The sequence below is a fragment of the Mesoplodon bidens genome (genome assembly GCF_964165515.1).
Source record: "Mesoplodon bidens genome assembly, chromosome: 5".
NCBI lineage: Eukaryota > Metazoa > Chordata > Mammalia > Artiodactyla > Ziphiidae > Mesoplodon > Mesoplodon bidens.
This window is the reverse complement of record NC_138161.1, coordinates 130,387,032-130,412,826: the sequence shown is the minus strand read 5'-3', so window position 1 is coordinate 130,412,826 and position 25,795 is coordinate 130,387,032. Positions and strand designations below refer to the sequence as shown.

At 41.1% G+C, this 25,795-nt stretch overlaps 1 long non-coding RNA gene across 1 annotated transcript in view; it reads right to left on the bottom strand.

Moving 5' to 3' along the window:
- The window catches only part of LOC308617562, a 33,565-nt gene extending 15,369 nt beyond the window's left edge, over nucleotides 1–18,196 (bottom strand). The window contains exon 1 of the long non-coding RNA XR_014015888.1: nucleotides 17,950–18,196. This is a non-coding gene — a long non-coding RNA (uncharacterized lncRNA). The remainder of the gene's footprint in view (nucleotides 1–17,949) is intronic.
- Nucleotides 18,197–25,795: the final 7,599 nt, after the last annotated feature.

Genomic DNA, 25,795 nt, shown 5'->3' with positions numbered 1-25,795 from the left:
ATGGACATGCTCAGTTTATCTTCTTCTTTTTTTTTTTTTTTTTTTTTTTGCGGTACGCGGGCCTCTCACTGTTGTGGCCTCTCCCGTTGTGGAGCACAGGCTCCGGACGCGCAGGCTCAGAGGCCATGGCTCACGGGCCCAGCCACTCCGCGGCATGTGGGATCTTCCCGGACGGGGCCACGAACCCGTATGCCCTGCATCGGCAGGCGGATTCTCAACCACTGTGCCACCAGGGAAGCCCTCAATTTATCTTCTTGTCAAGCTCCATGAAACCGCTCTTCAGAGACAGCAAAAACAACTCAAGTTTTCTGTGAAGGGACCTCTGATGGTGGAAAAGACATTTTGTTTTGGGGGGCCTCAGTAACCTCCACTGTATAAAGTAAGAAAGTTAGCTAGAATAAACTCCAAGGACTTTTTTTTTTAACTTTCTAGCTCTAAAAACGCTTTGATTCTGTTAACCAATACTTAATCGTCAAGTTGACACAACCAATTTTTACATTATTGTTGTGCTACAAATGTATTAGTTTATTTTTATGCTGCCTAGAGTGGACTTCTTAGAAATATATTGAATTTCATTGTATTATATGTAAATCTGAGCATTTGTCAATGGGAGAAAAAAGAGGAAAGCTAACACTGGCTCAATTATTAAATAAGCAAAGCAAAGACACTGGAGGAGTGTAAGAAAATTTCACAAGGCCAGAACGAAGACAACCTTTGAATTTCTTCTCTCTTTTGTTGAGACAGGTGACCTGTAAAATGTGCAAGATCAGAAAAGACTCACAAATCAGATGGTCAGGACAGTGGCAGCCCACGCCCACAGGACACAATACAATTTGGTCAAGGTACAGTAGTTCGGTTGTTAAGAATCTTATCTTTCTTCTAGTAGCTATATAAACTGTTTGATGTGTTTGTTTTTTCAAAGGCTCAAAAAAAGGAAAAGTTGCCAACATGATTCCCAAAATAATTAATGAAAACCCGGCTCAGCCAGCAGCAGCTGATTTGAGTTGACCAGCCTGTACCTCGAGGCAACAGGAAAAAAGATCCTTGCAGCCCTCTCCTCAGGCAGGAATGCTGCCATTATCTTGTTCCCGATGGAGAAACACCTCCCCACACATTCCCATGGATTGCTGAAACTAAAGGTCATTTTCCTCCAATCTAGAAAACAAGGTAAAGGGAACTAAGGTAGGGAGCTCAAATGTAAGTTTTGAGAAGCTTCCAGAAGCCTTCACTTCTGCCTAGAAACTTCTCAAGAGGAGGCCTAGGGCTAGGGAGATAAACAGTACTATCACATTACTGATCCTAGAGATGTTTTCCCCACTCCCATTTGTCTTTGAAGTAAGGTACCCAGAAGCAAAAAAGAAAAAAAAAAAAAAAAGAAAGAAAGAAAGAAAAAGAAAACAACAACTTGGGATAGACACAGGAACTATATTACATAGATCCCTATCTCCACCTTACCAATCTTTTTTTTAAGTTTATATATTGAAATTTTTCAATATACAAAAGTAGAATAGTATAAAGCACCCCCATGTACCCATCACTCAGCTTCAACAATTGTCAACTCCTGACCAGTCTTGTTCATCTCCACCCTTCCCACTACCTGCCCCCCTCCCAGATTATTTTGAAGCAAATCTCACACATCACATTATTTCACAGATTTTAGAGATGACTTTTCTTTTTTTTTCTTTTTTTTTGGGGGGGGGGTTTGCAGGCCTCTCACTGCTGTGGCCTCTCCTGCTGCGGAGCACAGGCTCCAGACGCGCAGGCTCAGCGGCCATGGCTCACAGGCCCAGCCGCTCCGCAGCACGTGGGATCTTCCCGGACCGGGGCACGAACCCGTGTCCCCTGCATTGGCAGGAGGACTCTCAACCACTGCACCAGCAGGGAAGCCCTAGAGATGACTTTTCTTGATGACTTAATTCTAAGTCTTTCATTTTGCGGAGGTCAGGAAATCCAAATGAAGGAAGCAAAATGAAAACTTTAGGTAAAATTATGACTGTGATTAAAATAAATTATATAAACTTGTTATAACCTAAGTGGAATTTTCATTATATCCAAGAAATGGATGTCTGTTAACCATCAGGCAGTCAGCAAATATTTATTGAGTGTCTCTTATGTTCCTGGTTCTAAAACCATGCACCTCAGATTGGGACTTGAATTCATGTGCTGGGACTCGAATCCAGCCTAAACCTTGACTGGGACTTGAACCCGGCCAAAACCCACAGTCTTCCAACTGAGATCACACACCTGGTTTCAGGACTTACTGAAGCTCAGGTTCTTGATGTCTCATCGCAGAAAGAATTCAGTGAGAGACAAAGTGATAGGTAAGAAGTGGATTTACAGAGAAACACACTCCACGGTTTGGACCATCTCAGAAGATGAGAAAGTCCTTGGGAGAAACACACTCCACAGACAGAGTGTGGGCCATCTCAGCAGGTGAGAAAGGCACCAGGGTATGGGGTTGTCAGTTTTTATATTGATAGGTAATTTCACAGACTAATGAGTGGGAGGAGTATTCCAGCTATTTTAGGAAGGGGTGGGGATTTCCAAGAATTGGGCCACCACCCACTTTTTGATCCTTATGGTCGGTCTTGGAACTGTCATGGCACCTGTGGGTGTCATTTAGCTTGCTGATGTGTTACAGTGAGCCTATACAGAGGCTCAAGGTCTAGTGGAAGTCGACTTGTTCGCCATCTTGGACCCATTTGGTTCTAATCAGTTTATGTCATGTCCTTGGGCTATGCCATTCTTTCAAAGGTTGTACCCTGCCCCCTTCCCTCCTGTTTCACTTCTGTCAAATCACAAAGCCTTAAAAAAAAGACCAATGGCTCTGATATATGAATATACAGTTATTTTCCTAGGAACAGACCAAAGGGGGGGAAAAGTAGAAGTACATGCACATCATTAAAGAAAACAGGTCTTTGTGGTCACAAAGTTAATAAGCTTTTATTATTTATTAGAACTCAAAAACAACATGAACTTAATTTATTAGACATTCTCAAGGATAATAAATAGAAGATCTGAAATCACCCTTAGACATTTGGTAAGGTTTTTCAGTAGATTTTTTATCTAGCAAAAATAAAATACCTCAGAAGACAAGGCCCTCCTGATTTTAATAGGGCTACCTTTTCCCAGCTAGCCTTCTAGGAGCAAATGCAATCTTGTCCACACAGACTTACATGCACCTACATTCCTGCAAAGAGTGCAATAAAGGTAAAGATGGGACTTCCCTGGTGGCACAGTGGTTAGGAATCTGCCTGCCAATGCAGGGGACACAAGTTCAAGCCCTGGTCTGGGAAGATCCCACATGCTGTGGAGCAACTAAGCCTGTGCACCACAACTACTGAGCCTGCGCTCTAGAGCCCGCAAGCCACAACTACTGAGCCCACATGCCACAACTACTGAAACCCGCACGCTTAGAGCCGGTGCTCCGCAACAAGAGAAGCCACCACAATGAGAAGCTTGCATGCCACAACGAAGAGTAGCCCCCGCTCGCTGCAACTAGAGAAAGCCCACGTGCAGCAATGAAGACCCAATGCAGCCAAAAATAAAACAAATAAAATAAATAAATTTAAAAAAATTTTTAAACCCTTTCTTTAAAATAAATAAACAATAAAGGTAAAGATGAAGAAAGGCTTCATTAAGGGGCCACTTTACATCTTTACATTTCAAGATGCAGTTCTTTACAATCTAACAGCCTATCTTTACAAGCTAGTAGTGAGGTTTTCTTTAAAAAAAATAGCTTAAGAATAAAGATTCTCTTATCTAAAAAATTTATTTTTCTTTCCTTTCTTCAATATCAATATTCTATTTTCTGATGAGTTGAAGATTTCTCTTGTCCTAAATTGGCTCATTAAAAATATCCATAGGCTTCCAAATTTACTTTAACTTGAAAAAATTTTACCTCAGTTTTGAAAGAACTGTCTCCTCCAAACATTCCCACTTCTTTTGAATGCTCCCTACCTCAGGGAGAGCAAAGTTTCAGCTTTCAGTAACTCTGAGCACAGCTCTCTGCCTCACACTAGACCCAGATTCTCACAAAACCAAAACAGAGACGGGATGGGACAAGGAATTCTCATGAGGTCTCACTGAGAAACTCATAGTAGACCCTTTCTGATGTCTTCTAGCTCTTAGACAGTTTGGACACAGTTTTGTTTTATGGCAGAATCTGTATTAATTGTTAAAGTTCTTATATTCACAATCATAAGCATTTTTCAGTGTTCATTCATTGAACCAAAGTAGAAATTTAAAATTTTGGGGGGGAAAGTTTACTTATATTATAAATAATATATTTTCATCATCCTCAAATGTCTTGAACACAAACTGAATGTTTACTAAATAATGCTTTGTGGTTCTTGAGTCAAATGTTACTAAAACTTGGTATGTTGAGAAAATTGAGTAAAAGAAGCTCCACATCGAGGGGAAGAAATACTTCAAGAATTTTCCATGAGTTGGTATGTCTTCAGATTGAAAAATATGTAAATATGAACTTCTTTGACCTCTTCATGAAATAGATGTTTTTCTTTGAAAAAGAATTATTCATACAATTAGTTATACCATAAAGAAATCTTTTTAATTCCATCTTTGCTAGTAATTACAGGGCTATTTTTCATTCCCACCTCCAATATTGACATACCATGACATGCAACATGCGGCCTTATAAAATCAAAATGTATTCAAAAGCCCTACAGAGAAGGACCTGGCAGTCAAAAGGGGAGCAATCCTTGCAGAATATTCTGATGATAAAAATAATGCCAGACTCATGGACTCTTTAGGGACTTAATGTCCAGGTTATATAGTTTATAAAGTCTTACATTTATAAATGAGATAATTGGGACCCAAGGGCATTATGCTGTCTACCTAAAGTTGTAATGGCAAAAACCACTTGTTTATATCAACAAACCTTTACTGAACATCTGCTCTATAGCTGGCGCTAGAGATGTTTTGGAATAAAGAGATGCAAGCCACAGTTCCTGCCCCTGCCTTCCCTGCCCTGCCCAAGGGGTTCACAGTCCAGCAGAGATGACTATCTAGGAAGCAGATGTACAGAGTGATAGGCATCTTGATGGAGGAATCCACAAGGTGAACCCCAAGACCCAAAGAGCAAGAAATCAGGTAAAACTTTCTGGATGTGGTGGGCTTTGAGCTGGAAATAAAGGAACTGGTCAAGAAAGGAAGAGATCAGAAGAAGAGGGACCGGGTCCTCGGGTCCTTCTGCATTCACATCAGACCACATCTACTGTTAAAATATTTGCAGTCTGAGTTTGGTTTTTGTCTGTGAATGATTGTTTCTCTAGGTCAGAATATGGTACTAAAGGAATGAAAGCCATAAAGGGAAAGAAACCCAAACCAGCCACTTAAAACAAGTCTCCCACTGACCACAAGGGGGAGAAGATTAGAGATGGCTGGGTTCAGGCAAATCACTCATCACTCTTGCTAAAAACTACCAGTAAGCAGCTTCCATGGGCAGAACCTTCCTATAAATGACAGTTTGCTTCCTGACTTATTCATTTTATCAGTCTGTGTTCCTTTCAACAATCACTTTGACATGTAGGTAGAAAATAGGAAATCTTCAGGATAGAATATGTAAACCACAACTTCATTAATTTAAGCATTTATTGAGCTCCTGTTACTTGCCATGTCGATTTTTTAATGATATTTTAATCATACTTTTAAACCTTTTTAAAGGGTTCTTGGTCTTTGGATTTCCCCCATTTATTTATGTGTTTATCCAGCCCCGACCTTGAAGGCATTCCTAGTCTAGAAAGATAGTTACACAAAGAACTCCAGGATGATACTGTGAAAATTACATTGCCCCACGGAAAAGAGTGATCAAAATATAGAGGACGGAGCCCTGTGGATTGAAGGAGACCAATAGACTAAGTATTGATGAAAAACAAGATGAAGAGTGGCTGCAGAACACCCGCAGAACAGCCATAAATGACACAAAGTTACGAAAAGTGGGATTTCTGGATATTTTAAATTTGTGTGTAGTGCCAGAATGTGTAGAGTTGGAGAGTGGTGTCAGAAGTTTATTTATTCATTTATGGAGGCTGTGGGCTCTTCCCTGTCCTCTAGGCTCTGAACAACTGGCGATCTTCTGGACCTCTGGAAGAGAAACCTCATTTCTGACCAAAATTTAGGACTCATGGTCTGACAAATATATGAGGAAAATGCGTCGAAGATTTTAAGTCAGGGTTGTCACAGAAAATCCAGGGTGTATGGTTGCAATGGCCAGCAAAATTCTATGGGCTTCCTGAGGGGGAAAAGAATCAGGAATTCCCTGGTGGTCCAGGGGTTAGGACTCAGTGCTTTCACTGCCGAGGGCCAGGTTCAATCCCTGGTCAGGGAACTAAGATCCTGGTAACCGAGTGACACTGCCAAAAAATCAAAACAAAACAAAATAAAACATTCCTCATGGGCAAGGAAGTCCTTTGGCCTAAAAATAAATGTGATAAACAGAAAATTATGAATCAATACTGGGTCACTTCAGACCTAGTTCAAACTGATTCCCTGTCAGTTGCACTCATTAAGCTCAACTGAGCAAAGTAATTTTCCAGTGTCAATGGATCCCACATTAAGACAATATTATAAAGACTTAGCAAAGAGCTCTGGTTGCTGGAAAATCTAGAAGTTGCTTTTACTTGTTTTTCTCTACTCTATCCCAGTCTACAAATATTTATATTTTCACCAGCATTTACTAGAAGAACTATTCACCAGATATTTCCAACTCTCCGCAATCTGACATGTGGTCATATTGCACTTTGTCGGCCCTTTTTGGTTGGCTCAGGCCATGTGACTATTTCTAACAAACAAGATGAAAAAAATGAAATAAATCAGAGCATATAATTGCTGTTTTGAGAGTCCTCAGATCACTCTTCTTTTTGGCACAGAGGTCAATTACGTTCAAGATGGCAGCTGCTCTGTTAGCCAAGGTCAATGAGAGAAGACAAAAAATGTAACCTTTGTCTCAGCGTCTGCAGCCAGACCTAATTTCCTTCAAGACACATTCCCACAGCCTGGTGTTTTCAGTGACTGCCATTGCCTTTCTTGTATCACCCCAAGACTAAGCAGTCTCTTCACCTCACTTCTCTCCCTTAAAATGACAGGCTAGAGGGTTTCCCGGCGCAGTGGTTGAGAGTCTGCCTGCCAATGCAGGGGACATGGGTTCGAGCCCTGGTCTGGGAAGATCCTACATGCCGCGGAGCAACTGGGCCCGTGAGCCACAACTACTGAGCCTGCGCATCTGGAGCCTGTGCTCCGCAACGGGAGAGGCCGTGACAGTGAGAGGCCCGCGCACCGCGATGAAGAGTGGCCCCCGCTTGCCACAACTAGAGAAAGCCCTCACACAGAAACGAAGACCCAACACAGCAATAAAAAAAAAAAAAAAAAAAATGACAGGGTATCATCTCCAAAGATCAAATTCGTTTATGTCCCCAGTTGACTTCTTGGAAGTGTCTTTACCTATATGGGAGATATTTTTCCTTCTCTTTGGTCTACAACATTGACTAAATGTCAGAACAGAAGCTGTACTAGGCAGTAAAATGACAACCAGCAGGAGTAGCACAGAAGGAAGGCCAGAACACTTTAAATACTACTTTGGCTCTGAATTTTCATGACAGAAAAGAAAAAAGTAGAGAATTATAATTACTAAAACTTATTGAGGCCTTACTGTGTGTCAGGCACTGTTCAAAATGCCTTTCACTTTTTTGGTTTGTTTTGGGGTTTTTTTTGGGGGGGGGGGTTTTTTGCAGTACACGGGCCTCTCACTGTTGTGGCCTCTCCCGTTGCAGAGCACAGGCTCCAGACGCGCAGGCTCAGCGGCCATGGCTCACAGGCCCAGCCCCTCCGCGGCATGTGGGATCCTCCTGGACCGGGGCACGAACCCGTGTCCCCTGCATCGGCAGGCGGACTCTCAACCACTGCGCCACCAGGGAAGCCCCAAAATGCCTTTCATTTAACCCTCACAACAACTGTATAGATAGGTATGTTACTACTGATTTAACAGCTGAGGTTATCAAGGCTCAGAGAAGTTGGGTAACTTGCTCAAGGTCACCCAGACAGTAGAATATTGTGACAGGATTTCATCCAAGATAGCCTCGCTCCATAGTGCATGCTTTTGACCATCACTCTACACTCACCGCCTCCTTAGGAATTGGGTGGGAGATGGGGAATATGCTTTTTATATTTTGGTGTAGCATTATTAGGCTTGAAAAGTTATTGGGCTTGAGGAGAGGCCGTGTTCTAACTCCTTTGTGAATGATTTTTATTTAATTCCATTTACTTATCTCACAGTTTTGTTTTTACTTAACTTTCCATATGTTTTTTGTCTTGTCTCTGTAACAAGCTTTTAACCTTCTGAAGACAACCCTTTGAAATCCTCTAGTGCCTAGAACAGTGCCCCTTGCATAGGTCAGGGATTAGTTGCTGATTTGAGTTTCAATGAGCACGATTCCATCACAACTTCCTTTCCTCCCTCCCATCCTGCCCTGGGCTTTTTTTTTTCTTTTTAATCCTTTTTTTAAAGGCTTTACCTTTTTAGAGCAGTTTTAGGTTTACAACCAAATTGAGAAGGAGGTACAGAGATTTCCCATATACCCCTTGCTTCCATAACCTCCTCCATTATCAAAATGTACCATATCACTCACCAGAATGGTACATTTTTTACCAAGGATGAATGTACCTTGACACATTATAATTACCCAAAGTCCATTGTTTACATTAGGGTTCACTCTTGGTATTTTATTTCTTTGGCTTTGGACAAATGTATAATGACATATATTCTTCATTAGAATATTGTACAGAGTATTTTCACTCCCTAAAAATCCTCTGTGCTCCGCCTATTTCTCTCTCCCCTCCATTCCTACCAACAATAGCACACCCACCCCATCCCTGGCAACCAGTGATCTTTTTATTGTCTCCAAAATTTTGCCTTTTCCTGAATGTCTTACAGTTGGAATCAAAAAGTATGCAGAGTTTTCAGATTGGCTTTTTTCTGTTAATAATATGCATTTAAGATTCCTCCATGTCTTTTCATGGCTTGACAGCTCATTTCTTTTTAGTGTTGAATAATATTCCATTGAATGGATGTACCACAATTTGTTTATCCATTCACTTACTGAAGGACATCTTAGTTGCTTCCAAGATTTGGCAATTGTGAATAAAGCTGCTTTAAACATCCTTGTGCAGGTTTTTGTGTGGACGTAAGTTTTCAGCTCCTTTGGGCAAGTACCAAGGAGCATGACTGCTGGATCATATGGTAAGACTATGTTTAGTTTTGTAAGAAACCACCAAACTGTCTTCCAAAGTGGCATTTTGTATTCCCACCAACAACATATGAGAGTTCTTTTTCTTCACATTCTTGCCAGCATTTTGGCTATTCTAATATGTATATAGTGGTATCTCATTGTTGTTTTAACTTGCATTTACCTGATGACATATGATGTGGAGTATCTTTTCATATCCTTATTTTCTATCTGTACATATTCTTTGGTGAGGTGTCTGGTAAGGTCTTTGGCCCATTTTAAAATTGAGTTGTTTGTTTTCTTATTTTTGAGTTTTGTGTTCTTTGTATATTTTGGATAACAGTTTTTTATCAGATGGATCTTCTGCAAATATTTTCTCCCAGTCTGTGGCTTAACTTTCCATTCTCTTAATGGTATCTTTTGCAGAGCAGAAGTTTTTAATTTTAATGAAATCCAACTTATCAATTATTTCTTTCACGCATCTTGACTTTGGTGTTTTACCTAAAAACTCATTGTCAAACCTGAGGTCATCTAGGTTTTCTCCCATGTAATCTTCTAGGAGTTTTATAGCTTTGCATTTTACATTTAGGCCAATGATGCATTTTGAGTTAATTTTTGTAAAGGGTGTAAAGTTGTGCTTAGATTCATATTTTTGCATGTAGATGTCCAGTTGTTTCAGCACCATTTCTTGAAAAGACTATCTCTGTTCTATTATATGGCCTTATTATATTGCCTTATATTCTTTGTCAAAGATCAGTTGACTCCATTTATGTGGGTCTATTTCTGGGCTCTTTATTCTGTTCTACTGTTTCTATTTGTCTATTCTTTCACCAATACCACACAGTCATGATTACCATAGCTTTAGAATAAGTCTTGAAGTTAAGTAGCATCAGTCCTCCAACTTTGTTCAACTTCAATATTGTGTTGGGTCTTTTCCTCTTCATATAAACTTTAGAATCAGTTTGTTGATGCACATAAAATAACTTGCTGGAATTTTGATTGGGATCTGGGACTCTTTTTAACTCATCCTTTAACCTCCTGGGTAGGGAGACTTTGGGATAAGTGCTGTAAACATATTTTAGAGAAGTCCTCTCTTCTCTTTTCTCCTCCCTTCCTTTCTTTTTCTCCTCCTCCTCCTCTTCCTCCTTTCTTTCTCTCTCTCAAACTAGTTGTAAGACCACGAAGAGGGTAGGACCAAAGGGACCATAAAAACAGTCCATGCCTGCTAGACTTAAAATTTTAGCTGCTTTCTCAGGGATAGGGTGTGGAGGTAACTGCAATAGCGTGAAAAGAGAAATGATCTAGGAGTCAGGACACAAACTGGAGTTTTGCTAAATATCAGGATATGCTGTACAAGTCACTTGGTCAACATGGGCTTCAATCTTTCCATCTGTAAGAAATAATGACAGCTAATATTTGTTGAGCATCTATTATGATTCCTGATACTGTCCTAAGAGGTTTAAATGAAGGAGGATGAATAGATCGGTGTTTTTCAAACTTTACTTTTATTCAAGGGAACCCTTTCTTAAAATAAAGTCTCACATGGCTCCCCAATACATAGAACAGATAAAAGGGGAATACCACTTTTATTTATAAGTTGAAAAGTATAACATTTCCTAATGAAACAACTGAAGAGATCTCAATTTGTGACCACCACTGCATCCAGCTTTGATCTATAACACATTTGAATAGCATGCATATTTTTAGTCTTAAAAATAACTAAAAATAAATTCACTCAAATGCTTGTGGATCCCTGAAAGCAGTTTTGTGGGATCCTTGGTTTCCACAGAGCACAGTTAAGAAGCCGCTGGATGAGTTTATCTCTGAAGTCCCTTCTGAATTACATGTTCTTTCTGCATCTGAGCCTGGCTCAAATGGCAAAAAATGCTGCCAAGAATACACACAGACCAGTCACTTTTCTCCACGTGAAGGAAGATGCCTCCTTTTCTATTTCCCCATAGACCAATGCCCAATACTATAAAGCTATCACTATGACTAGTTTTAATTTAGTCTCACCTTTAGCAAGTGTTGGTGGCCAGTAGTAATGCTATAGCTGTGACCGTCATGACTGCTTTGGGTTTCAGCGTGGATTCCACCTGTATAAATCTGGATATTTCCAGAGGCATCAATTCAAGCTCAATACACTTTTGGATGCTGTCAGACCTGAAATCCAGGGAGGAGGAAGCTTGAAATAATATCACATCATGAATGTCAACAATGCTGCTTGGATGGAAAGACGAGTCCCCATCCCACTATTTACCTGTGGGATCCTGGCTAGTCATTTTGTATTTGGAGGCCTAGTTTCTTGAACCAGAGATCAACTCCATGTCCTTTGCAGCTGAATCCTTCTTTATTCTCTAAGTAAACATCCTTCTGTGATCAGCTGCACTGCCTTGTAACTTCATTGCTTCACAGTTATCAGCAGGGCTGGCTTCGTGGACAAGCATCATGTGCATACAAAGGGCCTCACAGTCAGGGGGCCCTGTGCTTGGTTTAATGCTATGCCGTTGGCATCTTGAAATTCTTTTTTTTAAAAAAATAAATTTATTTATTTATTTATTTTTGGCTGTGTTGGGTCTTCATTTCTGTGCGCGGCCTTTCTCTAGTTGCGGCAAGTGGCGGCTACTCTTCATCACGATGTGCGGGCTTCTCATTGCAGTGGCTTCTCTTGTTGCGAAGCACAGACTCTAGGCATGCAGGTTTCAGTAGTTGTGGCATTCAGGCTTCAGTAGTTGTAGCACGTGGGCTCAGTAGTTGTGGCTCGTGGGCTCTAGAGCACAGGCTCAGTAGTTGTGGTGCAGGGGCTCAGTTGCTCTGCAGCATGTGGGATCTTCCTGGACCAGGGCTCAAACCCTGGTCCCCTGCATTGGCCAGTGGATTCTTAACCACTGCACCACCAGGGAAGCCTGCCATCTTGAAATTCTTAATAATTTAATCTTTCAACTCTGTTTTGTAAGTGAAGTTCAATGCACATAAGCAGAAGGGATACAGGAGAGATGAATGTCCACCACTGTTCCTTGCCACCCCATTAGCATAGGCTTCAAGATGCCCACTGGCACAGAATCCCAGTGAACCCACAATGCATGGGAGTTCAGTAAGACCTGATGCAAGTACAAAGTGTGTTATGTCTATGACTGAGTAAGCAGTGGTGCTCACAGCTCTGAGAAGCCAAGCTTTCTATTCGAACCAGAACTTGCTTTAAATGCAGAAAGAAGGCAACGCCATTCTAAAGCACATAAACGATCAAGGAATACTAACATATTTTTTGTTACTCATGTTATTCCTCTGCATTAGCTAACCACTTATGCCAAAAATGATGACAAAGAAGAAAAGGGGAAGATAGGGAAACCTATTATGTCTTTTTTCTTTCAGTCCTTCCTTGCTCATCAGTAAGCGGAAGGCAGAGAGTGTTAGTAGAATGCGTGAGTATCAAGAAGTGAAATAAAAGCAGCTGAACTAATTTTGTAAAGCTTTTCCACTGGTCTGGCAAGAGCAAAATACATATGCAACCATGAACTATGAAATACAAATTGTATAATTTTGGTTATTCCATGTATGAGTGAAGTGTTCTTATATTTGCATTTAAATCTGGCATTGCATGATATAAAACGAATGTTAAAATTCATAATAACATTTTAATTTTTCTTTACTTAGAGCAGCATTAGATAGCAAATAAAAAACACAATGATATGAAATACATAGGTATAAAGCTAACAAAATATGTATAAGATCTCTATGAGGAAAACTACAAAATTCTAATAAAAGAAACCGAAATGAGGTTTCCCTGGTGGCACAGTGGTTGAGAGTCTGCCTGCCGATGCGGGGGACACAGGTTCGTGCCCTAGTCTGGGAGGATCCCACATGCCGCAGAGCGGCTGGGCCCGTGAGCCATGGCCGCTGAGCCTGTGAGTCCGGAGGCCTGTGCTCCACACAACGGGAGAGGCCACAACAGTGAGAGGCCCGCGTACCACAAAAAAAAAAAAGAAACCGAAGTAAGTAAATAAAAGGAGAAATATTCCATGTTCATGGATAAGACTCGATACTGTTAAGATGTCAGTTCTTCTCAGATTGATGTATAGATTCAATGTGATCCCAATCAAAATTCCAGCAAGTTACTTTGTGGTGATTGACAAACAGATTCTAAAGTTTATATTGGAAAGGCAAAAGACCTAGAATGGTAAACTTAATACTGAAGAAGAAGAAAAAAGTCAGAGGACTGGCACTGTACCACTTCAAGAGTTACTATAAAGCTACGTTTTCAAGAAAGTGTGGTGGTGTTGAAAGAACAGACAAATGAAACAGAATAGAAAGCCCAAAAATAGACCCACACAAATATAGTTGACTGATCTTTGACAAAGCAAAGGTAATTCACTGGAAAAAGCATATTCTTTTCAATAAATGGTACTGGAACAAGTGGACATCCACATGTAAATGTTTTTTAAAAAGAATTTAGACTCTGACCATATATCTTTCATACAAATTAACTCAAAATGGGTCATAGACTTAAATGTAAAATAAAAAACTACCAAACTTCTAGAAGATAACATAGTAAAAAATAAACATTAGGCATATGGAAAATCTCTCCTGGATTGTCCTTTATTCTCACACTACTACCACAATTCACTTCACGCTTGAAACCAGATGTGTGGGTTTTCTACACATCAAGCAGTTCTCTGATAACTGGGCATCCTACAATTTAACTCAATTCTGACACTATCTACCTGGAGACCACATCAGATCTCACAGGTTAAGGGCTCAGCCCTATAAGACTGCCCTTGCCCCAACTTCAGAGGTCAATTGAAATTCCCAAGTCGTCACCTATACTTCTGACTGACCTGCTATAAATTGAGGTTCCCACAACCCCCTTTTGGGGTTCCATAATTTGCTAGAATGGCTCACAGAACTCAGGAAGACACTTACTTACATTTACTGGTTTATTATAAAAGGATACAGATGGAAGAGATGCATAGGGCATGGTATGTGAAGGGTCCTAATCAAAGGAGCTTCTATTCCCATAGAATTGGGGTAAAATACCCTTCAAGCATACGGATGTGTTCAACCAATCCCACTTTGGCGATTTTTATGGAGGCTTCATCATGTAGGTATGATTGATCATTAACTCAGTTTCCAGCCCCTCTCCCCTTCCTGGAGGATGGGGGAGTGAGGCTGAAACTCCAAAACTTCTAATCATGGCTTGGTCTTTCTGAAAACCGGCCTCCATCCTGAAATTATGAAGGAGTTAACCAAGAGTCAGTTCATTAGAACAGAAGACAGACCTATCACCCAGGAAATTCCAAGAGATTTGGGAGCTCCATGTCACAAACTGAGGTCAAAGACTAAATATTAGAACTAATACTAGAAATACTAGACAAAAGAGCTCCTAGTGCTCTTATCACTTAGGAAATTACAAGAGTTTTAGGAGTTCTGTGCCAGGAACAGGGGCAGAGACCAATATATATTTTTTTCTATTATTTCACACGAGATGACCTTGTGTTTGACAATGAGTTTTGTTTTTGTTTTTTTATTTTTGGCTGTTTTGGGTCTTCGTTACTGGGCGCAGGCTTTCTCTAGTTGTGGCGAGCGGGGGCTACTCTTCGTTGTGGTGCGTAGGCTTCTCATTGCAGTGGCTTTTCTTGTGGAGCACTGGCTCTCGGTGCACGGGCTTCAGTAGTTGCAGCATATGGGCTCAGTCTTTGGAGCATGCGGGCCCTAGAGCACGCAGGCTTCAGTAGTGGTAGTGCGCAGGCTTGTAGTTGTGGCTCACAGGCTCTAGAGCACAGGCTTAGTTAGTTGTGGTGCACAGGCTTAGCTACTCTTTGGCACGTGGGATTTTCCCAGATCAGAGTTCAAACCCGTGTCCCCTGCACTGGCAGGTAGATTCTTAACCATTGTGCCACCAGGGAAGTCCTGACAATGAGTTTTTAAGATGTAATGCCAAAACGAGATGAAAAAATAATTGTTAACTTGGATTTCATTAAAATTTAAAACTTCTGCTCTCTGAAAGATACCATCAAGAGAATGAAAAGACAAGCCACAGACTAGGAGAAAAATATTTGTAAAAAACGTATCTGAGAAAGGGCTTGTGTCCAAAATATTCAAAGAACTCTTAAATCTCAACAATAAAAAAATAAACAACCTGATTAAAAAGTGCATACAGGGCTTCCCTGGTGGCGCAGTTGTTGAGAGTCCGCCTGCCAATGCAGGAGACACAGGTTCGAGCCCTGGTCCGGGAAGATCCCACATGCCGCGGAGCAACTAAGCCTGTGCACCACAACTACTGAGCCTGTGCTCTAGAGCCCACAAGCCACAACTACTGAGCCCGCGAGCCTAGAGCCTGTGCTCCGCAACAAAGAGTAGCCCCAGCTCACCAAAACTAGAGAAAGGCCGTGCGCAGCAACGAAGACCCAACACAGCCAAATAAATAAATAAATAAATTTGTTTATTTTAAAAATATATATCTAAACAGACACCTCACCAAAGAAGATATACAGATGTAAATAAGCATATGAAAAGATGCTCAATGTCCTATGTCGTTAGGGAATAGCAATTTAAAACAACAGAGATACCTCTACATACATACTGAAATGGTAAAAATCCAAAATACTAACAACATCAAATGCTGGCAAGGATGTACAGCAATGGGAACTCTCATCCATTGCTAGTGGGAATGCAAAATGGTTCAGCCACTTTTGAATACAGTTTGATGGTTTCTTACAAAGCTAAACATAGTCTTACAATAGGATCCAGCAATTGCACTTCTAGGTATTTATCCAAATGAGTTGAAAATTTTTGTCCACACACAATAAAATGCTGCAAATGAATGTTTATAGCAACTTTATTTATAGCTGCCCAAAACTGGAAACAACCAAGGTGTCCTTCAATAAGTGAATGCATAAACAAACTGTGGTACACTCACACATTGAAATATTATTCAGCAATAAAAGGAAGTGAGATATCAAGCCACAGAAAGTCTTGGAGGAAAAATCTTAAATGCTTATTGATAAGTAAAAGAAGGCCGACTGAAAAAATCATTTTGTATGATTCCAACTATATGACATTCTGGAAAAGGTCAAACTAAGGAGACAGTAAAAAGATCAAGTGGTTGTCAGGGATTTGGGGGAGCATGGAGGAGGAATGAATTGATGGAGCACAAGGGAATTTTAGGGCAGTGAAATTACTCTGGAGAATAATGAAATGGTGGATACATAACTATGCATCTGTCAAAACCCATAGAACTGTACAATGCTAAAAGTGGACCCTAATGTAAATTATGGACTTAATTAATAATTATGTGTCACTATTGATAACAAACGTACCACACTAATGGAAATAAATATATTAATAAAAGAGGAAACTGGGGGGGGGGGAGGGGTATATGGGAACTCTGTACTTTCTTCTAGATTTTTTTGTAAACCTAAACTGCTCTAAAAACATAAAATCTACTAGTTAAAAACAAGAACAACATCACAACCAGTCAAGAAAGAGAGGGCGGGGAAAAAAGGAAATGCTTTATATTTTAACACCTTCAGTAGTATTTTTCCCTGCTTTTTGAACAAGGGACCCGACATTTTTACTTTGCCTTGGGGCCTGAAAATTATGTACCTGGCCCTGTTTATCACTTTGTATGAATAATAATAACTAATGTTTATTGAGTACATACTATGCACCATGCACAATGCTAGGCACTTTTAATATATAATTCCATTTAATTTTTACAACAACCCTATGAGGTAGGTCCTATTTTCATGCCCCCTTAGAAATAAGGAAATCAAGGCTTGAAAAGTCGGTGTCTTGATCAAAGTCACTTAGCTTGTAGGAGAAAGAATCAGACTTGAACCAAGCCATCTGATTCCAGAGTCGGTCCCAGGTCCTGACCACCAACTATAACCACTGCCATCTTAGATTTCAAGCTTTCTGAGCTAATTCTTTAGCTATGCCATTGATTGCCAAATATAAACCTCACTGACTGCAGTGCTCAGGCATCTGCCAAGATGACAGTCTTGCAATTTTAATCGTCTTGGGTGTAATGTGAATATTCTCAACTAGCAAATACTTTTTTTTTTTTGAGGTACGTGGGCCTCTCACTGTTGTGGCCTCTCCCGTTGCGGAGCACAGGCTCCGGACGCGCAGGTTCAGCGGCCATGGCTCACGGGCCCAGCCGCTCCACGGCATGTGGGATCTTCCCGGACCGGGGCACGAACCCGTGTCCTGTGCATCAGCAGGCGGACTCTCAACCACTACGCCACCAGGGAAGCCCAGCAGCTACTTTTAACAAAGCCCCTTAAATTCTTTGGATGATGCAAGCTGTGTAAATGCACAGGAGTCTTGTGAACATCATCATGGACGGTACTTCTTTAGACACATAAATCATGAAGGATTTCACTTTCTCTAAGAAAACATGCAATAGATACATGCTTTTATAAAGCCGACCTCGACAATTTTGATTCTGAACTGAGAAGACGCACGCAAGATTTGAACAACAAGAAAAAAAATCAAAATGAGTCCTCTCAGCTTCTTTGCATAAGTTTTTCCCATACTTACTCCTGCTTTTTTTTTTTTTAACTGGCGCAGCACATAATTACAGGGTTAAGCAAATGAGAACTTGTCATCTGCATGGGTTTTGGGGCGCAGTTGTCTGTACAAAGTTCAGGACTATGACCATCCCGTAGGCCTCAGCTGTGTAGCACAGATGTGTGCCTCAACTTACCAGATCAGGTCAGCTCTGCAGAAACCAATCTCTCTCATAGTAACCGCTGATCTTTAAAGGATCTGATATGAACTGGTCTGCTGAAGTGGGTTCTGTTCTTCTGATAGAAAGCCAGATATAACTGAACGGTCAAGGCTGTCGTGAGAACCTTTAGAAGTTTGAAGTAGATGTGTTTAATCCTGCTGTGATACAGTGAGGTAGCCCATACATCTCTGCTCCTTTGGTGCATGATGGAAGCATGGGGGATATGTTATGATAAAAATCCCAATTATGCCTTCCACCATCTGTTAATCGCATGTGCTTGTGGACACGTTGCCAGGAAATATCGAGAACAAAGGAATGAGAGGCTCTCATTCCACAGAAATGAATCTCAGCTCCCACTGACGCTTGCTGGTTTGGTTACAGATGTGTCCGTGGCCTCAACGCCCAGCCCCACACAGCACAGAAGGCCGCCTTGGGGAAGCTAAACCAGGCCAGGTCTGTTTGCAAGATGGACTCAGTGGAAGGCAACATTGACGGTTTTCTTACAATGTCTCAAAAATACAATTAAAACAGAAAGAAGCAACTAGCTCCCACTTCACATACGTATATGACTAGCTCACTGATAAACTTATTAAAAAACCACAACGCTCTATGAGGAAAAGGCATGCACATGGCATGTTTTGAATCAAGTTTTATAAAAGATTAAAATGTACTATTTAAAATATATAGTCTGGAACCGTCATATCTTTTTTTTTTTTTTAGCGGTACGCGGGCCTCTCACTGTTGTGGCCTCTCCCGTTGCGGAGCACAGGCTCCAGACACACAAGCTCAGCGGCCATGGCTCACAGGCCCAGCCACTCCGCGGCATGTGGGATCTTCCCGGACCGGGGCACGAACCCGTGTCCCCTGCATCGGCAGGCGGACTCTCAACCACTGCGCCACCAGGGGAGCCCTGGAATCATCATATCTTATTCCATCAAGAGAATTTTTTCTTCCAAATGACTGAGAATAACTGTAATAGACATAAAATAATCTATAGAAATAAGCAAGAACTTAATATAACTAATATCTATCTATATAATATAACTAATATCTATTATATTATAGATATATAATAACTAATACATAATTAGAACCCATATACAAAGCAATGCACTGAACTATTAGTTTCCACCTCTATCTAACTAAACTGGTATCAGAGTTAACCAGTAAAAATTCTACTATATTTTTGAGATTTGTCTATTTTATAATGTGATCCTAGAAAATACCTGGATTTTTAAGAGACATGTCTAAAGTACTACAAGATGGAAATTATTGTGTTCCAGGAAACCGATAGCATATATGAGATGTTAGAAGATGCGCGATTTGCCCATTATAACATATAACCAGGGATCTTAGCATACAGACCACATGCAGAAATTCCTTGGTAGAAGTTAGAAATACATCTGTGAAAGCACGAACTCTTCATCTATGTATAAAATAAAACAAAACTGAAATCTTATTTTTGTCCCCAAAAACCCCTTTGATAATACCTTTGAAAAGTTTTTTAATTAGGACAAAGTTTCCTACCAGCATTATCACTAAATAACACCTTCCTACTCTCACCTTGCCAAAATTCACTTCCTTCCTCTCCAGCAAACATTCCTTCTCTGGAGTCTTCTGGCACTGCATTTCCCTTGTCAGGGGAGCTGCATGGTGCCCCCATCCACCCTGAAAGCTGGCTGTCCTCAAGAGGAAGGTCACACAGAAGATCTTTTTTTTTTTTTTTTTTGCGGTACGCGGGCCTCTCACTGTTGTGGCCTCTCCCGCTGCGGAGCACAGGCCCTGGACACGCAGGCCCAGCGGCCATGGCTCACGGGCCCAGGCGCTCCGCAGCACGTGGGATCCTCCCGGACCGGGGCATGAACCCGTGTCCCCTGCATCAGCAGGCGGACTCTCAACCACTGCGCCACCAGGGAAGCCCAAAGATCTTGATTAGAATGAAATTCATGCATCGTTTTCTAGTGTAACCTACTCACTCTAGAGGTGAAGAAATGGATGCCCCCAAAGTTAAATGATCATCACATGGCTTCTTACTTTAGCTGCTAGAAATAGAACTTCTGATTCTCATTATAGTGTTCCTTCTACTACATTTGCTGCCTTTCTTTATCCATTTGTCTTTCCACCCCTCTACTCTTCCCACCCCCACTCCTAACAGAACCCCTAGCCCGAATCAAACTGCGATGGTTACTCTTCAACTCCATTCTCACTGGACTGAAAGGAGGAGAAGGGGAACGCCCTCCCCTTCCGTTCTCTCTTCCTGTGTCCCTTCCCCCTGTCCCCTCTGTAAACAAAATTTTAAAAGGGTTAATACCTAGGCACATCATTTTAATGGATTTTTTTTTTTTTTCAGTATGCAGGCCTCTCACTGTTGTGGCCTCTCCCGTTGAGGAGCACAGGCTCCGGACGCGCAGGCTCAGTGGCCATGGCTCACGGGCCCAGCTGCTCTGTGGCATGTGGGATCCTCCTGGACCTGGGCACGAACCTGTGTCCCCTGCATCGGCAAGCGGACTCTCAACCACTGCACCACCAGGGAAGTCCCTGGATTTTTAAATTAAGAAATTAACACCTAATTCTTGTAGAATACTTGAAAGATACAATTATAACGAATAAGACAAAAATCACCTCTAAATCCACATCGCAAAGATAGCCCCTGTGAAGATATTGATCTATTTTCTTTCTAATATTTTTTCAATACATAGCTCTGTTTTAATATTCTTGAGACTATCTTAGAGATAAGGTTTTAATTCCAGCTTTTTTTCTCATGTCACTGAAAATAATTTAAAGCATTATTGTAACTATTGCTTGTATTTTATTATAAACTCCATATTGAAAGGATTGCTGACTCCTGGTTAATCATTATAATGGACTCTGTCTTAGTGGAGTGCTGGTAAACTGGCTTTCTGGGAAAAGAGCCCTGATTTGCAGCATTTGCCAATTTCCATGGTGTAAATACTACTCCTATGACTGATTTCAAGTTACCAAGATTTAACAAATGACTCCCAGACATTTCTGAAATTTTAACAATAGCTTTTTTTAAATTTAATTTTATTTATTTTTGGCTGTGTTGGGTCTTCATTGCTGCGCGCGGGCTTTTCTCTAGTTGTGGCAAGTGGGGGCTCCTCTTCGTTGTGGTGCACAGGCTTCTCATTGCAGTGGCTTCTCTTGTTGCGGAGCACAGGCTCTAGGTGCATGGGCTTCAGTAGTTGCAGCACGCTGGCTCAGTAGTTGTGGCTCGCGGGCTCTAGAGCGCAGGCTCAGTAGTTGTGGCTCACGGGCCTAGTTGCTCCACGGCCTGTGGGATCTTCCCTGACCAGGGCTCGAACCAGTGTCCCCTGCATTGGCAGGCTGATTCTTAACCACTGCACCACCAGGGAAGCCCTTTAACAATACCTCTTGCAAGCTGGTATGAGCCAGTGGCCACACACCATGGACTGGGTGTCATATTTCTGCCCTCAAGACACCAACACTTAAGTAGGGTGGTAAAGAGGTCCTTGATAAGCAAAGAAATAGCCTTAAACCCATGGCTGTCTTGGTCTTCTCCTTAGTGTTTTCATCTAGCTGTGTTCCCAGCTGATGGTCTTCACTGAGTAATCTGTCTCTACTAATGACCTCAGGAAAAGACTGGCAAACAGCGTGGAATATCCTTCTATACTTCTTTTCACATTCCTTCCCCTGATCCTTCAAAATCACCTTCCCTAGGCTTTGCTTCCTACTCTCTGTTGCTTTTCAATCCTAATGGTTTCCAGCTGTGTAACTTCTATTCAGGTGCCGTTACATATGTTTTAAACATGGAAGAACACAGTTAATCTGAAATGAAGAAAAAACAACTGACATGTAACTAACCTTGTGGATAGGTGGAATGAGCTTTCAATCAGCTTTTTTTTTCATCTATTCACTGACCTGTTCTTTTTAAAAAATAAATCTTAAGACTGTGACATTAGGATCAAATGCAGAGCTTTTCTGAAAGTTTGATTGCCTAGAATGGGATTCTGTCGTCCATGAGCTTCAGAATAAATATGCTGAATTTGAATTTGAAATGTTTCATGTATCATCATATTACTATTACTCTTGGTCTTCTTAGCTAAGTAAAAAATTAAGTAAAATCTTCAAATATTATCTGAATTCATCTCGTTTCCCCACAAAGCTTAAGTGCAGAGCTTACGTGCAATACATTTGTTAAATGAATGAAGACTGACATGGGGCATAAAATGAATAGCAGTAGTGGACTTCCCTGGTGGCTCAGTGGTTAAGAATCCGCCTGCCGATGCAGGGGACACGGGTTCGAGCCCCGGTCCAGAAAGATCCCACATGACTGCAGAGCCTGCACTCTGGAGCCCACGAGACACAACTACTGAAGCCCGTGCGCCTAGAGCCTGTGCTCTGCAACAAGAGAAGCCACTGCAATGAGAAACCCGCGCTCCGTAACGAAGAGTAGCCCCCACTCACCACAACTAGAGAAAGCCCCCTCGCAACAATGAAGACCCAACACAGCTAAAAATAAATAAATAAAAATAAATGAATGAAATAGCAGCTCTCTATAAAGTAATGTCTGCCCTTTAAAAAAAAAGAATAGCAGTAGAGAAAAGGTCAAATATTACAGTGTTAATTGTGTCATAAATAAAGCTTAGGAAGTGAAAGGACCTGGGGTGAAATCCCAGTTCCCTATTTACCAGCTGTGTGACCTTGAATGAGTCATTCAATCTTTCTGCGCCTGTTTCCTCATCTTAAATAGCTGGATAATACCTATTTTTGTAGGTAAGATTGTGAGGTGTTTCAGTTATTTATCTCCATGTAACCAGCTACCCAAACTTAGTGCTTTAAAACAGCCATTTATTTTGCTTTTAATATTGTAGGTCAGGAATTTGGGGAGGGCTCAGCTGGGCAATTTGTCTCTGTTCCACGTGGCATCTGTTGAGTTTGCTGGGCTGGCGGTCAGAGATGCGTGTCATAGGTATATATATACCTTCATGTGCATTAGTGCCTTAGTGCTTCCTGGCCTTTCCCTCTCATCCTCAAGGTTGGGGGGTGGTGGATGGCAAACCTTTCCTGTAAAGGGCCAGATAGTGAATATTTTAGGCTTTGAGGGCCATATGTTCTCTGTCACAACTATTCCACTCTGCCATTAGTGTAAAAGCAGCCATAGCTAATAATGTAAAGAAATGGCTGTGTTTCAATAAACTTTATTTATGACATTGACATTTAAACTTCATATAATTTTCATATACCACAAAATATTATTCTTTTGATTTTTCCCCCAACCTTTAAAAAATGTAAAAGCCATCTTAGCTCAAAGGCCCCGCAACATAGGCAGTGGGCTAGATTTGGCCCATGGGCTATAGTTTGCTGACTCCCTATACCTGGGCCTTTATATACAGCTTGGGTTTGTTGCCGCATCATGGACACACTTCTTATATTAATATAATGGCAGGCTTCCAGCAGCAAGTGCTCCAGAGACAGGAAGTGAAGGCAGCCGGGCTCTTAAGGCCTGGGTGCTGAAACTGGCACAATGTCACTTCTGCCATATTCTCTTGGTCAAAGCAGTCACAAGGCCCATGTAGATCGAAGGGGATGGAGAAATTAACTTCTCTTGATGGGGAAGTAGCAAGGTCACAGTGCGGAGGAGCCAGTGGAAGGAAGGGAGATGTATTGTGGCTACAAATACAATCTACCACATGAGGATCAGGAATAATGTTTGTAAAGTAACTTCCTTATGATGTGCACTCAATGTAGGATGACTCACGTTACTATTAATAGTATCATTGTTAACTCTGAAAGGAGAGCGATTAGCGTTGAGATTCACACTGAGTTTCTTATAGGAGAAATGCAGTGAAAATTGTCCAAAATTAGGCTTTTAAGAATTTCTCACTTATATTTTCCTCATCTGCAGTAATGGGGCTTATAAGAGTACCTATACTGCAGAGTGGTTTTGAGAAGTTAATGAAATAAAATAGGAAAATTGCTTAGGTAGAACAGGCCTGGTATGAAGGCAATAACTGTTATTATTATTATTGTTATTATTATTTTACAGTTTGAAAAAAAAATTGTTTTCAGTTATCTAGGCTTTTCTAGGACTTCTAAAACCTAGACTTTCAAATGCAGCAGACTCTCAAATGCAAATGCAAGGTGCCAAATCACCTTGCTAATAACTTCAGGATATGTTGGGGAAAAACTGTTTAAAAACTGGGTTTGGGGCTTCCCTGGTGGCGCAGTGGTTGAGAGTCCGCCTGCCGATGCAGGGGACACGGGTTTGTGCCCCGGTCCGGGAGGATCCCACATGCCGCGGAGCGGCTGGGCCCGTGAGCCATGGCCACTGAGCCTGCGCGTTCAGAGCCTGTGCTCCTCAACGGAAGAGGCCACAACAGTGAGAGGCCTGCGTACCGCAAAAAAAAAAGAAAAAAAAAAAACCCAAAAAACTAGGTTTGCCTTATTGAAAATTACACATATAAAAATACAATAGTTACAGATATACATACCCATTCATGTACACATTGCAGATTTCGAGATAAATTTGCTTTACATTTTTAAAGACTAATAAACATGTTTTAGATGCATTTTACAGAAATGAAGGGCTCAGCAAATTTGAAATATTGATATTGATCACTGCAGTAGCAATGGCAAGGGAAGAGAAACAACAACAAAAAAAGAAAAGAAACTGATTCAGAATGGTAAATAGGGTGCCAACTGAAGCATTTGGGGTTTTGTTAATTGGTGTTGTTTTCAGTTGGTGAGTTTCTAAAATAAGGTGGCAACTGGGTAAAGGGATCAGGACACAAATGAGAGGTCTAAGCAACTGCAAATAAACTAGATTCCTGAGTAATAAATCTTGAATCTTGCTGTTTGATCACCCTTATCAGGCAGAAGCCTGAGAAAATAGAAGAGCTCTCCATTCTGCCCAGAAGGTCAAGGACGCACTTATCATCAGCTCCACATTCCTAAGGGGACGACCCTTTCCCGAGAATGCAGAAAATGGCTGCTTGATCTGGATCAAACCCTGGCTCGTGGGGCTAGATCTTCACTGGACCATGGCAAGGCAGCATGCAGCAGCTTATGACTTGGACTTTGATGCTATTCAACCACTGAACAAAATCTTTGTTGATGTGAGAAAACAGCCCCAATAAATTAAGTGAGAAAAATATGTGCAAAGCTACGGGTATAATGTATACAATTTTTATCAAGCAATACACAATGAATATATGTGAAAAAAAAAAATCACAAGGCCTCACCAAACATGACACAGACTGTCTCTGTGTGAAAGGATTTAGGATGATTTATATATATACCTGCTTCCTTGGAGTTTTTCTTTGTTTTCCAAGTTTTCTGCTGTATGTTACTTCTAAGACAGGAAACAGTTATTTTAAAATATAACTAGAATAGGGCTTCCCTGGTGGCGCAGTGGTTGAGAGTCCGCCTGCCGATGCAGGGGACATGGGTCTGGGAAGATCCCACATGCCGCGGAGCGGCTGGGCCCGTGAGCCATGGCTGCTGAGCCTGCGCGTCCAGAGCCTGTGATCCATAACGGGAGAGACCACAACAGTGAGAGGCCCGTGTACCAAAAAAGAAAAAAAAAAAAAAAATATATATATATATATATATATATATGTAACTAGAATAGAAAGAAGTAAAACCAACGATTAAGTGATATTGAGAGTAAATAAGACGATCTATCTGACAGCGCTTGCTAAATAAATCAAAGCTCTACCTCAACACATAATATCTCAATTCAGTCACAATACACTATGTTAAAGATTTAATTAAAATTTGTATGTGAGTGAGGCTCAATTAGGAGGTATTATAAATACTGTGTAGCTATCAGGTACTACTA